This window comes from Orcinus orca, chromosome 2 (genome assembly GCF_937001465.1).
Source record: "Orcinus orca chromosome 2, mOrcOrc1.1, whole genome shotgun sequence".
In the NCBI taxonomy this organism is placed as follows: Eukaryota; Metazoa; Chordata; class Mammalia; order Artiodactyla; family Delphinidae; genus Orcinus; species Orcinus orca.
This window is the reverse complement of record NC_064560.1, coordinates 81229720-81244374: the sequence shown is the minus strand read 5'-3', so window position 1 is coordinate 81244374 and position 14655 is coordinate 81229720. Positions and strand designations below refer to the sequence as shown.

The following is a 14655-nucleotide window of genomic DNA, read 5'->3' as shown; positions in this document are numbered from 1 at the left end:
TAAAAGGAAAATATCCAAACACTTGGAAAACTGAACAACACACTTGTAAATAATCCATGGGTCAAACAGGAAGTCTGAAGAGTAGTTTTAAAAAAATGAATTAAAAGAACACTAAAATACAACATATCAAAATTTGTAAGACACAGCTAACACACTGCTGAGAGGGAAATTTACAGCACTAAATGCTTACATTAGAAAAGAGTAAAAATCTCCACTTAATAATCTAAGCTCTTGGTTTACGAAACTAACAAAATAAACCCACAGCCAGCAAAAGGAAGAAAATAATAAATATAATAGAAGTCAATGGAATTGAAAAGAGCACAACAATAGAGAGAAATCAATGAAACAAAAAGCTGGTTCTTTGAAAATATCAATAAAATTGGCAAGACTCTAGCAAGACTGACAAAAAAGAGAAGACATAAATTACCTATAACAAGAATGAAATGAAATATTGCTACAGATTCTCAGACACCAAAAGCATAATAAGGGGATATTAAAAACAACTCTATACACATAAACTTGGTCACTTAGATGAAATGGACCAATTCTTTGAAAAGCACAAGCTACCAAAACTTACTCAAAATGAAGGCGATAATTTGAATATTCCTATAACTATTAAATAAATTTCATTTGTAATTTCAAGTCTCCCCAAAGAGAAATCTCCAGGCTCACTTTGTTCCTGAAGAAGTTTAAAGGTTGCTACCACACATTTAAAGAAGAATTAACACCAATTCTACACAATATTGAGTATAGTTCCCCGTGCTACACAATAGGTCCTTGTTGGTTATCTATTTTATATGTAGTGGTGTGCACATGTTAATCCCAAACTCCTAATTTATCCCATAATTAAAAAAATAAAATAACTAATAAATAAAAGAAAAAATGAAATTAATAATGAAATAATAATAAAATGATAACCAAATTTGCCATTTTAACTGTTTTTAAGCTTACAATTCAGTAACATTAAAAAAAATATGAAATACTTCACAAATTTGCATGTCATCTTTGCACAGGGCCCATGGTAATTTTCTCTGAATCGCTCCAATTTTAGTGCTACCAAAGTGAGTGCTGGCCAACTGACTTTTGATAAAGGTGAAAAAGTAATTCAATGGAGGAAGGAGAGTCTTTTCAAAAAATGGATATGTTTGCAAATTGGATATCCATCAGCAAAAAGACAATAAAATAAGCAAAAACCCCTCAACCTCACATTTTATACAAAAATTAAGTCAATGGAGCATAGATTTATATGTAAAACAAACCTATAAAATCTTTAGAAGACATAGGAGAAAAATCATTGGGACCTGGGGCTTGGCAACATCAAACGCAAAATCAATAAATTGGACTTCATCAAAATTTAAACCTTTTTGGTCTGAGAAAGACCCTTAATGTTAAGAAGATAAAATGACAAGCTACAGAGAAAATACTGGGAGAAAATACTTGTAAACCACATACCTGACAAAAGACTCATATCTAGAATATATAAAGAACTCTCATAATTCAACACTATAAGAAAAACATTACAGTTGGAGCATGGGCTAAAGCCCTGAAGAGACTAGATATAAAGAAATGCTCCAAAGAAGACGAACAGATGGCCAAAAAGCACATGAATAGATGCTCAATACTGCTAATTATTAGAGAAATGCAAATCAAAACTACAATGAGGTATCACTTCACAGTAGTCAGAACAGCCATCATCAAAAAGTCTACAAACAATAAATGCCAGAGAGGGTGTGGAGAAAAGGGAACCTTCTTGCACTGTTGGTGGGAATGTAAATTGATACAGCCACTATGGAGAACAGTGTGGAGGTTCCTTAAAAAACTAAAAATAGAGCTACCATACGACCCAGCAATCCCACTCCTGGGCATATATCCAGAGAAAACCATAATTTGAAAAGATACACGCACCCCAGTGTTCACTGTGGCACTATTTACAATAGCCAAGACATGGAAGCAACCTAAATGTCCATTGACAGATGAATGGATAAAGGAGAGGTGGTACATATATACAATGGAATATTGCTCAGCCATTAAGAAGAATGAAATAATGCCACTTGCAGCAACATGGATGGACCTAGAGATTATCATACTAAGTGAAGTAAGTCAGACACAGAAAGACAAATATCTATATCACTTATATGTGGAATCTAAAATATGACAAAAATGAACTTATTTACAAAACAGAAACAGACTCAGACTTAGAAAACAAATGTATGGTTACCAAACGGGAAGGGGGCGGGCGGGGAGGGATAAATTAGGAGTTTGGGATTAACATAGCCACACTATTATACATAAAATAACTAACAAGGACCTACTGTAGAGCACAGGGAACTCTACTCAATATTCTGTAATAACCTATATGGGACAAGAATCCAAAAAACACAATGGATATATGTATAACTGAATCACTTGCTATACACCTGAAACTAACACAACATTGGAAATCAGCTATACTCCAATACAAAATAAAAATTAAATTGAAAAAGCCAACAATTAGAGCTAATTAATGAAAAAATAAAAAAGTAAAATAAAGGCTTTTATGTTTAGAACCATCACTGCTACTGCAGCCAGTATGTAAATGGGGCTCAAGATGATTAAACAGCAACACCCAGGCCCTGTGCCCAGAGAGGTTTGTGGGTGTAATCCAGAGAAGACCACAGAGAGGGACACCCAAAAGGGACCAAGGTCAAGGTGTGCAGACATGGGACCTTCCCTGTTGCTGAACAGAGAGGGGAAGGGATTCAAACCAACCTTTCAGCACTGCCTGCACCAGGGCATCACCAATAGGGACAGGAAGAGTCAGCCGTACCTACTTGAAGCACTTAAATTTGAACTTGAGCCTATCTTTGCAGTTATGGCATCTGCTCTGGAGGACTGCTGGGTGGAGTGGACAGGCTGTCCTTGGAGGTTCTCAGTGCCCAAATCATGGGTTCCACAATGCCTTTTAAGTGAGTTTCCTATGGTAGTGCAGTGCCAGGCAGGGTTAAGCTGCCAGGAGCTCCTCTGGAGACGTGTGACATACAGGAGAGGGCCAGCGGGTGGCCAACACTCCAGTACAGAAGGGTGTAGCCAGCAGGGCAGAGGTACCCCACCTCAGCGATTCCATCTCCTTTGAGAAGAAGGGGTCACCATGATCACGGGACCACATGTCCGGTCAGTACTGCACTTCCCCCGAAACCAAGCAGGACCCTGTGGGGCTCCTGGGCACAAAAGCCTTTCTGTGTCCCCCATTTCTTGATTACAGGAAATAGGCTTCATTCAGCCTCCATGACCTTCTCTGAGTTCCAAGAGGCAGGTTCAAACAGTTGCTAATCAGGGAAGAGAGGGGATGCAGAGACAAGGGAGTATCAATCCAGAAACAATAGTGCAGCCTTGGGGTAGGGTCCTGGTTTCCCCTCAAGGGATATACATAACAATATCTTTGAGCAGTTTTGCAGATACTGAAACCCCCACCAGGTGGAAGTTAACTGTATGCTGCCCACAAGCACATAGACACCAGATTGGTTGGAACCAGAAGGTTGATCTCCCCACCAACCAATCAGAAGAATGTCCATGAGCTGATCACGTCCTCCTTGAACCATTACTATAAAACTTCTCACTACCCCCTCCAGGTCAGGACACACAGTTTTGAGGGTATTAGCACTCTGTGGCCCCCTTTGCCTGGCAAAGCAATAAAGCTATTATTTTCTACTCCACCCAAAACTCTGTCTCCAAGATTTAATTTGGTGTTGGGGTACAGAGGCTGGATTTGGCTTCACTCCCACCACCCCCAAATGAGCTGGCACTGCAAAGGAGCTGCATTTGTGGATGAACCATCTTTTATTACCTATATTTGATGCTCTGGCAACGTGGGGCCTTGCTGATCCTGGAGGGCCACCCAGGGCCAATTCCTAGAGATGGTAAAGAACCGATCCTCAAAAAAGTCCCTTCCTATACAAACAAACCAATTCAGAGCCCACATCCCCAGCTACAGACTCTGCTGGGGTTTCACACTCCAGGCCACTGTCCCTGCTGCCCTAATCACCCCAGGGCCAGGAACCCGATAACTAGGGACACCCCCTAGGGCCCCGAACCTACTGAAACTATTCAGACCAGCCAATCCTAAGCCTGCTTACCCTGCCTGGCCTGGTCCTTCCCATGGAAACCACAGTAATGGCTCTTGCCCACATTTTCTCCTCACTCCCTCTGCCTTCTGACTTCCTGGTGCTTCCCCCTGTGGTCCCCTGTGGTGTGGCGTGCCCCCTCCTCCAGGTAACTCTGAGTCACAAACTATCTTTCCAATGGCAGTCATCTCCTGATCTGTTGCTTTACTATGCCTCAAATTATCTATTAATTCACTATATTTTAAAGTATTGGATTGGCCAAGAAGTTCATTTGGGTTTTTCCGTAAGATCTTAGGAAAAACCTGAACAAACTTCTTGGCCAACCCAATCATTTGTCCTTGAGGTTATGACTGTTAAACTTCACATACTCAACCTCCCTTTCTATACCATGTGGCTCCATTCTTCACAACAAGACTTTTGGGTTGCTTCATCAAATCCTGAGTTAAAGGGGACCCTTTAGAATACTGAGAGAGATGGAACCAACTCCCAGCTTGGTTTACAGAGTGCAAAGGAAGTCAGCAGCCTGTCCCAGGGAATGAAGCCCACATGCAGGGTGAGAGACCCTGGGCACCGCAGCAACAGGGGTGGTTAAGCGAGGTGTGAAAGGAAAAATGTTGCCTGCCATATCAGGAAACAGAGGATGTTGCAGCCGTCAAGCCATCACATTACAGCCTCCCTGGGGTGGTGAGCCCTGAGGGAACTTAGGATGGAAACAGGATGCCCGCCATCAAGCAGTCGGTCACTGCAGCCACCCCTGATGGTGCACCCTGAGGGGACTCAGGATGAGAAAGCACAGGATACTGGCCCCAGGGAGCTGAGGTGCATATCAAAGGAATGATTTCAGTGAGCCCAGACTCTTGCATCTTCCCATATACGGAAAAGTGCTGAATTCCTTAACTTGAGATGTCTGGTTTTCTTTAATTAACAGTAATCTTCTGATGTTCTGACCACCTGGTCTTTGTTGCAAGAACTCCTGTATGTCCTGGCTCCCCCCTTCCCTCTTCAGAGACGAGACGTCGCTCAGAGCTACCTGAGAGGCTGCCGCCCAGGCTTTAGTCCTCAGTTCTGTTCACCAAATAAAACATAATTCTCAACTTTTAGCTTGTGCATTTTTTTCCCAGTCAACAGAGGTCTAGGTCAGAGTCTGGGGGCACTGAGTTTCTTCCCATTCTGATCGTAGTTTAGTCAAGGGCACACACAGGAGGGGAGTGTTACTGTGACCAAAACAGAACGAGAAAGGGCAGTGAGGGAATGAGCCTTATGCTAAACCTTGTTAACTGATTGGTTTGTGAGCTGATGAAAGCTTGATTTCCCAAACCAGTAATGGGAAGCATTCCAACCTAAAAAGGTGTGAAGGATGAAGAAGGCAGATTATCCAGCAGGCCCTGGACGTAAAGGGGAAGTGAAGTGGGCGGCAGGCTCTCAGTTACTACATCAGGGTGTAGCCCAGAGTGATGTCATTGCTTTCCCTCCACTCCCATGGAGCAGCTCCCCAGGGCAGCAGCCAGTGCTTCTGGCTATAATATGTTGGGTCCCAGCATCTCACTTTTTTCCCCTGTGCTTTAAACCACATCACCTGGTCCTAAATCCCTGCTCAAAATTGTTTTCCTTTCTTTCTTTCCCTCTCTCTCTTGCCTTACCTTAATCCTTTCTTTCTATTTTATTTATTTATTTAATTTTTTATTGAAGTATAGTTGATTTACAATATCAGCTATAGTTGATAGTATAGTATCGTTGTTAGTATTGGGTATACAGCACAGCAGTTCAGTTATATATACATATAAATTGGGTGGACCAAAAAGTGCCTTTGGTTTTTTTAAGTAAAAATAAAAGACACATTTTTTATTTTCACCGAGAACTTTATTGAACAATGTATTCACCCTTTTGTTCCACTACCTTCTCCCATTTTCCAGGCAGCCTCATTATTCCATCTTCCCCAAACTTTTTATCTTTTTGAGCAAAAAACTGTTCCAGGTGCCTTTTACAGTCTTCCAGGGAATTGAAATTTTTTTCCATTAAGAGAATTTTGTAAAGACCGAAATAAATGGAAATCCGAAGGTGCAATGTCTGGTGAATAAGGTGGATGAATCAGAACTTCCCAGCCAAGCTGTAACAGTTTTTGCCAGGTCATCAAAGAAACATGTGGTCTTGTGTTATCCTGATGGAAGATTATGGGTTTTCTATTGACTAATCCTGGATGCTTTTTGTCGAGTGCTGCTTTCAGTTGGTCTGACTGGGAGCAGTACTTGTTGGAATTAATGGTTTGGTTTTCCAGAAGGAGCTCGTAATAGAGGACTCCCTTCCAATCCCACCATATACACAACATCACCTTCTTTGGATGAAGACCAGCCTTTGGTGTGGTTGGTGGTGGTTCATTTCGCTTGCCCCATGATCTCTTCCGTTACACATTATTGTACAGTGTCAACTTTTCATCGCCCATCACAATTTGTTTTAAAACCAAAACGTTTTCATTATGTTTCAGTAGAGAATTGCATGTGGAAATATAGTCAAGAAGGTTTTTTTCGCCTAACTTACGTGGAACCCAAACATTAAAGCGATTCACATAACTAAGCTGGTGCAAATGATTTTCAACATTTGATCTGGATATTTTGAGTATGTTGGCTATCTCCCACGTGGTATAACATTGATTGTTCTCAATTATTGTTTTGATTTGATCACTATCAACTGGTCTACCCAACTGTGGAGCACTGTCCAGTGAGAAATCTCCAGTACAAAACTTCGCAAACCACTTTTGACACGTTCGATCAGTCACAGCACCTTCTCCATATGCTGCACAAATCTTTTTGTGCACTTCAGTTGTGTTTTTACCTTTCTTGAAATAATAAAGCATAATATGCTGAAAATGTTGCTTTTTCCTTCCATCTTCAATATTAAAATGTCTACACAAAAATTCAACAATTTTGATTTTTTTTAAATGCACGCTGATACGACAGCTGTCGCATGTAATCTAACAAAATTGTTTTGAATGAAGTTAAAGACAACTAAGTGCTACTAGAGCCATCTTCTGGAAAAAACCAAATTTGGCCCACCCAATATATATATACTGCTTTTTAGATTATTTTCCCTTAGAGGTTATTACAAAATATTGACTATAGTTTCCTGTGCTATACAGTAGGTCCTTGTTGGTTACCTATTTTATATGGAGTAGTGTGTATATGTTAATCCCAACCTCCTAATTTATCCCTACCTCCACCCCCCTTTCCCCTTTGGTAACCATAAATTTGTTTTCTATGTCTGTGAGTTTCTGTTTCATAGATAAGTCCAGCTGTGTCATATTTTAGATTCCACATATAAGTGATGTCATATGATATTTGTCTTTCTCTGACTTACTTCACTTAGTATGATAATCTCTAGGTCCATCCATGTTGCTGCAAATGGCATTACTTCAGTCTTTTTCATGGCTGAGTAATTCCATTGTATGTATGTATGTGTGTGTATATATATATATATATATATATACCACATCTTCTTCATCTATTCATCTGTCAATGGACATTTAGGTTGCTTCCATGTCCTGACTATTGTAAACAGTGCTGCAGTGAACTATGCATGTATTTTTTAAAATTAGAGTTTTCTCTGGACATATGCCCAGGAGTTGGGTTCCAGGATCATATGGTAGCTCTATTTTTAGTTTTTAAAGGAACTTCCATACTGTTCCCCTTACCTTAATTCTTATCACCACTCTCCATAATTCTTTAAACCTCACTTGATATAAATCACCTTGAAGCCACCTGACTCTCCAGGGGGAATAAATTCTAAATTGCACGATGATATCTGTAAAACCTTCAGAGTTTTGAAAAAGGGGAAAGAACAAACTCAAGAATGAGAAATGCTTTACCTCCTTAATGCTTCTTAGAGCAAGATATTTTGCTCCCTAGCAAACATGCAAAATGCCCCTGGTTTTAAGTTTGAGAGCTGATCCCATGGTTTGCACTGAGGTTCCAGGAACATAATGCACATTTGAGGTAACTAGAAATAAAGGATAAATAATGCATTTTGTTTGTGTCATCTCCGATTAAGATGCACCACTTGCATTCTTTAAGGCTCTCCCTGTGGGTAAGTTGTGAGTGGCTGGGAATTCACATACCAGGACAGCGGCCTGAAAGAGGATTTTTCCTCCCTCCCTCAGCAGCTGGTTACTGTTTCTCTATCCACTTCTTTGACAAAGGTTGCTTGAGCACCTACAAATGCAAGCAACTGTGCAGCAAAGAGCACAGCTCTGCCCCAGGGCACAAGGTGGGGTCCTGCCCTGAAGGCTCTTGTGGGTTTACAGGAGGCCCGTGTCACACAGGTGTGACAGGCCCTGTACTCAGGCACCTTGGCCTCAGGCAGTGCTGATTAGGGAGCTAGCTACCTGCCCAGGTAAACACTCCAGGAAACTGAATGAGCATGACTTGGGGGATATAATCAAAATACAACTTAATTCTTACCTCCGTCTGGCCTCTTTAAATATATTCAGTTGGGGGAACTCAGAAGGGGTGTTCCTTCCACTGGGTGAGAAACTGGCTACCCCCTCACCCCCTGATTTACAAACACAACCTGAATCACAAATGGACTGTCCTCTGTTCTCCTGGTGTTAATCTCTCAGGATGCATTTAAGGTCAGCCTTCCCCTCTGGCCCATGGTTGGGGCTCCCACCTGCTGTTAAGGGGCCAGGCCTGGCATCTTTTGCTGTTTAGAGGCAGAAGGAGGGTACTGCACACCCTATCCTGTGCCCCAGGCCTGGCAGATGTTGAAGGCTCACTTGCCCTTGTGGGCGTTTTTATTTGTTCCTCGGAGATTCCCAACATGGGGTCACTTGCAGTTTCCTTGACATAAGTTGCCACATGCCTGCTCTAATGGTAGCGTGTAGCAACTTCAGCTATCTTAGGAATCTGACGTACATCTCTGGCTTCTTGTTGTTGGGGTGCTTCCGCCCCTCCAAGTGGCCCCAATAAAAGGGCCCAGTGCGACCAACACAGCCTCCAGGAAGGTGGGTTGATCTCTTTCCTCACTCCATAGATGCTCAGGTGAGGCCCAGACCCTGGTCCACTCTGCTGCCAACCAAGAGATGGCACCTTGTTCTCCAATGTCCCCACTGATCTTCAGCCTAAGGGCCTTGAGTGAAAGGCAGGCACTTCCTCATTCCCCCATTAGACAAAGGGGCTGACACCTGCATTCTAATGGCCTTTGCAAACACTTCTCATCACAGAACCCCTTCTCCCACACCTGGTTCCTTCCTTGGATCCCTGATCAGCCTGAGAAGTCCAAAAACCAAGGGAGTGATTCTAGCTCATTTCCTTCCCAGCTTGTGAACCTTGGCCCGGCGCCTCACTTTGGGATGCAGTAGCTGCCACACTTCCACACCTGTGTCTAAACTTAAATATTGACATCCTGTTACAGGCGGCTTTACAAAGGAGGTCATACTTGACTGAAATGGCATAATAGAGTATTTGAGAGATTTGTTTCCACAGGAAAAGTGCTGGGTCAATGGGATGGCCATATGAGCACATGTATCTTGATCCCTATTTCACAGCATACAGAAAAACCAAGTCCACATTGATAGTATTTCTGAATGCAAAGGGTAAAACAATAAAACTTCTAGAAAGTAGTATAGGACACCTTCCTAAATTTAGGATGGGCAAAGATTTCTGAAACAGGATGCCAAACTACCAACTATTAAAAAAAAGTGATAAAACAGACACATAACATTAAGAACTTCTTTTTGCTCAAAAACATTATTAAGAGGGTAAAAAGGCAAACTACACAGAGAGAAAAGATCATTGAAGTCCATATAATCAAGAAAGGGCTGGTATTCAGAAAATATACAGAAGAAGTTAATAAGAAATAGTTAAATGCAATAGAAAAATGAAAAGATACCTGAACATACACTTTACAAGAGGACATCTGAATGGCCAAGAATCAATGACAATTTGCTCAACCTCATGAGTTATCAGATAAATTAAAATTGCAATTAGATACCACTGATGACTAAAATTAGTAAAACAGAAAATACCATTGATGAAGATGTGAAGCAACTGGATCCCTCCTATGGGGCTGATGAGAGTGTAATTGGTTCAACAACTTTGGAAAATTACTTAGCAGTGAGACAGGAGGAAAAGGGGCAGGACACAAACACTAGATAATGAAGAAGGGGCGCAGCTGTTGGGATGCGCTAGGCTGGAACCAGCTGAAACCAAGGTGGCTTTGAGAAGAGTCCAGCCATTGACCTTTAGCTCATTATACCTTCAGTGTAATACTAAAAATCACTCCCCCTTAAAGCCATGACAGTTCCGAGGAGGACCATAGAAGGCAAAAACTAGGCAGTGGCTCAACTCCTGGGAAATCCCCACCCTACCCCAAAATAGCAAGAATATTCCTCCTACTTGTTACCCTATGAAATTACTTAACCCCTAAAAACCTACAACCCCATGCCCTGGGGCCGCTCTCACTTTCTGAGACAGTCTGCATTCTGCCTATGGAGTGTGTATCTCTATAAATCAACTTGCTTTCCCTTTGCTCTGGCTCACTCTTTCCTGTGTGAAGCCAAGAACTTGGTGGTCATAAGGACTCCTGCAGGTCCCAGGATGTGACATCTCCCTCTCCTGCAACAGCAGGATCTACCAAAAGCTGATCATTCGTATACAATATATATACATACTGTATATCATACATATACAGTATGACCAGCAATTTCAGATCTTGGTATATTTCCAACGAAGATGTATACATGTATACCAAAACATAGGGAAGGTATTTCCACAGCAGCATTACTCATAGAGAACTAGAAGCAACCCCAATGATAATCGATGGTAGAATGGGTACATGGGTGTATATTCACACATGGACAAATAGCATGTTAGCAGCAGAGTATGAACGAATGACCCAGTGGTACACACAACAGACATACTATTTGACTCATCACATGAAGTTTAAAAATAAGCAAAAATAATCTACAGGTTAGAGGTCAGGACAGTGGAGAGAGTGGGTATAGGAAAAAGGAAGCAGGGTGAGGAAAAAACACAAGGGGGCAGAATGGCTGCAGATAATGCTCTATTCTTTGGTCTGAGAGGTGATTATGAGGCGATATTTGCATATTGTAACTCATTCTGATGTGAGTTTTTCTGTAGGTGTATTACACTTCAATAAAGAGGATGGGCAATAAGGATCTATGGACCATAAAAGAACTCTACGTAAAGTTAATAAATAGGCTGACGAAGGGCTTCTCCAACTTTTGTCTGCACACGTTTTTGAAAAACAGCCTTACTGGCATGTAGCTGGACATTTGCTAGTATGCTATTGATCGTTTCACTCGGTTTGAATGCTTTTAATCACATCAGGAAACCAGTCGGCCCCTTCCTCCAATCCCTTCTCCACACAGCCAGAAAGAACTTGAAAAGATGAATTTATGTCATGGCTTTCTCTGCCTGAATCCTATCAGTACTGCACTAAAATAAAACACAAACTTTTAAGCCTTCATTGTTTCTTTTGGTTCTGCAACTTGTGGCCATGCCCACCTCTGCAGGCTCACCTGGCTCCAGGCTCTCCTAGGTCAGCACTTCAGGCTGAGCCTCCCATCCATCCCCAAACAAGCCAGTTGATTTCTTCACCCCTACTTGCACTTGTGATTGACTTTGTCAGAAGAGCTTTCACAGCGCTTCCCCTCCTCCTCCCTTTATTCCAAGTGTCTGCTTCAATTTCACTCCTGCTGAGAAGACTTCTTTGACTCCCCTGTCTAAACTACCCTCCCCCTCATTTTATTGCAGGACCAATTACTTCTTCTGTAGCACTATCATAATCTGTAATAACATTGCCCATCCATCCATCCATCCATCCACCTGTCCATCTGTCCATCCATCCTGTGTATGCTCTCTCTGGAGAATTTAAGTTCTGGGAACTTGCCTGCTTTGAATCCCCAGGACCTAGCAAAGTTCAGGGCATGTAATAGCTACTCAGTAAAAGCATGCTGAAGAAATAAATGAAAATTAAAAAGGGAACTAACCATTCAATACATTCCTCTGCTTTATATCTGAGCACTTTCCCCTTTTGTTAAAATCTAAAGTGACTCTTTCTTGAAGAATACGTAACTATTGATATTTTCATTCAACAAAATTATATTGAGTCCCTCCTAATTCAGCAGCGTGTTGCACACAGAGGGTACACTAAGACACAGATACTGCCTACGTTTTAGTGGTGGAGTGAGACTCCATTACATTATTTTGGTTCATACTGGTTTGTAAAGAAGTTACATAATTGTAAAAAAAAATTATGAAAATGAAAACAATCATCTTTTTTTTTAGTCAGAAACTCAAAGAAGCAACCAGAGAAAAAGGCTTAGAAAGGTTTACTGGCAACTATTCTGACCTACCAATTTTTTAAATATTGCTTAATTATTTCAATAATGCAGTCTGTATTAACACCTTTATTCTGTGGTCTAAAAGGAGATCATGTTGTTGAGATGCAGTAGCAATGATACAGGATGATATGATGCAGGAAGTGACAGTGGGTAGGACCTTCACAGAAACGGACATGGCTGGAAGGAAGGGCTAGCAAACTTGCAAACACACCAGCATTAGCACCAGCAGAAGGTGTTGTGGGCAAGAACGGACACATGCTCTGATGGAGCTCGAATACCTTCCTTACCGCCTCCTGATAGACAATCTCCCTGCCCCGAAACACACACATCTAGTTTCAACATAGCAGCCACAGGGATCCTGTTAAACCTAAGTTGGATCAAGTCCCCCTGACCAGGACCCTCATCCCATCTTACTCAGAGGAAAAGCCAAAGTCCTACCACGCCTGGCAATGTTTTGAATGACATGGCGCTCCCCTCTGGTCCCCTCTGCTTCCACCCCCTGTCCCCCCAGTCTCTCCCCTCCCATCCCCTCCTGGCTGTTCCCTGAAAATGCCAGCACTCACCAGCTGCAGGCCTTGCCCATCTCCCCTCTTCCTGGACATCCCGACCTCAAGCCTCCCGGCTCCCTCCTCTCCTCCTCCAGATCTTCACAATCAGCTCTTGGTGAAGCCTTCCCAGACCTCCTTCCCTAAATGTTCATTGTGGGTCCTCACTGCTTCAAATCCCCCTTCTCTGCTTTATTTGTTCTCTGCAGCCTTGATCACATATATTGCACACATACATGTTGTATTTATTGTCTACTGCTCTCATTAAAATGTAATTTCCACAAGGACATGGAGTTTGTTTGTCTATTCATTAATACACAGTGCCTGGCACAAAACAGGTACACAATACATATTTTAAAAATCAAATTGAAATGCAATGAGTTCTATATTTCCAAGGATGTTTCTTATTTGTTCTTCAGCTCTTCTATCTAGAGGAGCAGTTTTCAGGATGTCTAGTGTATCCTATCATGGAAAATCTATGGCACGTTTTCTACATAGAAAGAAAAACTGGTGGCCTTAGGCTGTTCTTCACTCTTAAGTCAGTTTGGAAAACTGTCAATGGATTGTTCGTCTCTAAGCAAAGGAAATCCAACAGCATCAGGTTAGAAACAATCAGACTGATTTGTTCTTTTTTGCTTTTAAGTTTAAATGCTAAAACATTTTGTACCCAGAGACTAATTAAGAAATGTATCTGCTCCCTGTAAAGGCTTAATAAAAATGTAAATGGTAATAATATTAATGGTAGATTAATTAAACATTCTAAAACAGAGAAGGAATTTTGGAAGTGTTTAAAGTTACTGACAAGACACTTGCAGACAGGGAGTCAGGTGATTCACCCACATTTTAAAGTAAGTTCCATCTGTATCACATCCAATAAAGTCGCTATTTGTTTCTATATAATCAGTGTGTGTGGCGTATGCATGCTCACGTGTGTGTATGTGCCTGTGTGTTCTCTTGAGATACTCAGGATGCAACATGACAGTACAAAATGAGATGGTTTTACAACGGGAGAGAAAGTGCTAGAACAATATCATTAAGTTCTGGCAAAGTCAAAGGCGATGCTGCTTCACCTGCATGTTTTGTAAGAACGTGGAGCCTTTAGGCTTCGAATTCTGTCCTGTGCAAAGTAAGTGGCCTCAGGCTGCTCCTTCCACTCTGGTGTTCCCGTTCCATCAATATCCCTTTCATACTCTCCTGCCTCACAGTCTTCAGCCACCGTTAGCCTTTTACAGCATTTTTCAAGAACAAAAGTTGAAATCGATTAAAAAAACCTAACTCATTTTCTCCAGCATCATTTGGGAAAGACATTAATTACTCTGTCCAACAAACTAATGATTTTTCTATCCTTGTGATCATTACTTAGTTTCCATTTTCTACCCATACAATTAAAATTCTCCCTTAAATTAACGGAGGCCATTGAGAAGTCACAAAGCCCAGTGACAGCTGCTGTACACAGCTTGCCCGTGTCCCGAGTTGAAGGCAAACGCTCTGCCCATCAGCCTCCGCATTGACGCCAAGGCTCCCTGAGGTTAGGACCTGTGTCTTTGTCATCAGATTCCCCATTCTTAGTACAGCATCTGACTTGAAGGAGGTGCTAAGCAAAAATCTGTTGACCAGCTGACTGAGTGAATGAATAGATAACTGAGAAGAGGCG

The 14655-nt window shown here is 41.7% G+C and overlaps 1 protein-coding gene and 1 non-coding gene across 2 annotated transcripts in view; both read right to left on the bottom strand.

The window, feature by feature from the left end:
* Window positions 1–14655, bottom strand: part of LOC101281390 (OTU domain-containing protein 7A) — a 387881-nt gene that overhangs the window by 220940 nt on the left and 152286 nt on the right. The window lies entirely within an intron of this gene.
* On the bottom strand, window positions 969–1072 carry LOC117198570 (U6 spliceosomal RNA). Its single transcript, XR_004479760.1, has one exon. It is a non-coding gene; the product is annotated as a U6 spliceosomal RNA (small nuclear RNA).